The sequence below is a fragment of the Pipistrellus hanaki genome (assembly GCF_964339955.1).
Source record: "Pipistrellus hanaki genome assembly, chromosome: X".
Classification (NCBI taxonomy): domain Eukaryota; kingdom Metazoa; phylum Chordata; class Mammalia; order Chiroptera; family Vespertilionidae; genus Pipistrellus; species Pipistrellus hanaki.
The window spans coordinates 39,178,529-39,181,701 of NC_140524.1; positions in this window are offsets into that span (position 1 = coordinate 39,178,529).

Here is a 3,173-nt window from a genome sequence, read left to right on the forward strand (position 1 = left end):
GTACTTCTATTGAAAATATATAATACATAGCTGTGACACCAAATTTTAGTAGATGTGTCACATTATTGAGTGTGATTTTGTTGTTAACTAAAACCTGTTAGGGCAGGAATGATTTAGAAGGAATGGATGAGCCAAAGGTTACAGATAAGAAAGAAAGAAGGAATAGGATGAGATGATAGTAGATGATGTCATATCCTGAAGAGGGGTAGCAGTATGTAGTATTTCCACCAAAGGTGGCAACACAGACTTCTCAGTAATTCCAGTTCTCCTCTTTCTCAGGCCATGAGATTTCCCACTGCCAGTCATTTGCGAGAGCTGCTGCTCACTGTCACATACTGATCCTCTCTCTGAAGTTAGCAGATTAACAATCTGCTTTGCCCCTGATTATAAAACTGGTAGATCTGCTGTCCATCTTCTTAATCCACAATAAGAATCAGCATTCTGTAATCAGCCCTGCCATACCAGAAGGAATTGGAACCTTGGCCCATTTCTTTGGAAACATTTTTGATGTCTAACCGACTACTGAGGGTACCTTGGCATATTTGTGAAAGATGATCTAAAACTCTAAAAATAGCTATGAGCACAAATCTCCCACATGCATACAATTTGGATAGGTTTGGCAAGATGCTTTTAAGCTATAAAAGTGTCATAGAATGCTAGGAATTGGCTTTACATGCTTCAATGCACCCGGTGTACAGATTAACACTTTTTGTTATGACATCCAGGCTCTGCGCCCTCTGCTCTAAACAGCAGGAAAACTTTATGAGCCAGAAAACCTTTCTTGGATTTGGCCTTAGGGCAGTAAGCAGTGAAATTTAGTTGCTCACAAGGCTGGAGTCTGTGGCTCCCACAAATCAGGGAAGTGGGGGCGGGCAATCACATTGAATGAAATTAGTTGTTAGTGTCTTCAGATGGAACTGTAAGTCTGAGAAGAGATCCAGGGCTGCAAATAACAAAAGTAGAACATGGCAGCTTTGTGCTGAATGCAAGGACAGAAAGACAATCCCCAACTATGATGTGGAGAGAATGGAGTTTAGAATGTGATTCTGAGAAAAAAGGGTCTTTATATTTCAGATGTTAGGATTAAAGTATTTCAATCCTCACGCACATAAATGTGTGCCTCAAAGAGGTTGGGACCAGACTCTATAAAGTGGTACTCAGGAGCCAAATATAAGGTGGTGAACATGAGGCTAATATGGTGTTCACTTTTGCATTCCTCTATTCATGGAACAAAATATTTTTTCATGTAATTATACACCCACTTTTAATACTGGGAAAGGGTAGCCCTCTTACCCCAAGAAGTGGCCCAGGGGGAGACAGGCTTCCTGAAGGGAAAGAAGCACAAAAAGGACCTGCTGCAGACTCAGGACAAAGGTAATATTATTGGTGCTTGGACTTTTGAGCATGACAGGAGGAAACATGAGTGTGGTGGGATTGGCTCCAGGCACACAAGCGAAGAGCAAAAAGGTTGGACATGAAGCCACAAAGCTACTTGGGTTCTTCCTGCTCCTTTGCCTTTTTCTGCTTCTGCTGTGTGATCTCCAGGTCCCTCTGCTTGCAGGTAGCAGCAGAAAGCCAGCCACATTAGCACTTCCCTTAACCGAGTTGCTCTGCTTTTTCATAGTCTACTGTTGGGTGACCTTGTGCCGGTTATCACAAGTAATGGTTAGAGAAGTGGCTCAGAAACAAAATATTTTAAAAATATATATGTTTATTGATTTCAGAGAGGAAGGAAGAGAAAGAAAGAGAAATGTCAATGACGATAGAGAATAATTGATTGGCTACCTCTTGCATGCCCCACACTGGAGATTGAGCCCAAAACTTAGGCATGTGCCCTGACCGAGAATCGAACTATGATCCCCTGCTTTATAGGTCAATGTTCAATCACCGAGACACGCCGGCTGGGCCAAAATACTTTTGAGTATCTACTGTCTACCAGAACACTGATATAAATTTGACATAGTCCCTGCCTTTTAGGAATTCATATCTTCTATATTAGACCTGTTAGAGTGGCCATTATCAATAAGACAAGCAATAGCCAGTGTTGGAGAAGTTGTGGAAAACAGGGAACCCTCTTTCACTGCTGGTGGGAATGTAGACTGGTACAACCACTAAGGAAAGCAGTCTGGCAATTCCTCAAAAAATTAAGAATAGCACTACAATATGATCCAGCAATCCTACTCCTGGGTATATACCTGAAAAACTCGAAATCATGTATTTGTAAAGATATATGCAGCCCTATATTCATTGCAACATTATTCACGGTGGCCAAGACATGAAACAACCAAAGTGTCCTGCAATAGAGGACTGAATAAAGAAGATGTGGTACATGTCACAATGAAATACTACTCAGCAATAAGAAAGGATCAAATAGCGCCATTTGAAACAACATGGATAGACCATGAGAACATTATGCTAAGTGAAATAAATCAGTCAGAAAAAACTAAGAACCATATTATTCCACTCATATGTGGGATATAAAACTGAAACTTATCAACACAAACAGCAGTGTGGTGGCTGCCAGAGGGAAGGGAGTGGAGAGAAAAGGGGGTGCTAATATAAGGTGACAGGGAAAGATTTGACTTTCGGTGGTGGGCACATGATGTAATATACAGTTCTTATAACATAGAAACCCATACATGAAACCTGTATGTTCATGTTGACCAATGCTACCCCAATCAATTTAATAAATACAATAAAATAAATTCATATCTCAGTGAGAGGAAACAAGACAAGAAGGCGATAATATATTGTAAAATTAATATGATAGTGATGAGCACAGAGGGTTTTGAGAACAAAGTGAACTGGAGGGAAGCCAACTAAAGATAAGCTAAAGGAACGCTTTTTAAAAAAAGTGATGCCTACACTGAATCCCGAAGGATGAGTGGAAGTTACCCAGACTGTTAGAGGAGTTCAGTTCTGTCAAGAGGAACAGCACGGTATGTGGCAGGAAATGTAAATAATTCAGTATGGCAGACTAGAGCAGGAAGTATGAAGCAAGTAAGTGGTGAGAGATGAGACTAGAGAAATAGACAGGAACCAGATCCTGAAAGGTCCTGTACGCCTTGCTAAGGCAGCTGAACTTTCTTCTGTAGGCAATAGGGAAGTTGGTAAGTGACCATTTTTGATAAAAAATGCTGGCAGCAGCATGGAGGAGAGAAAAGACCAGATAT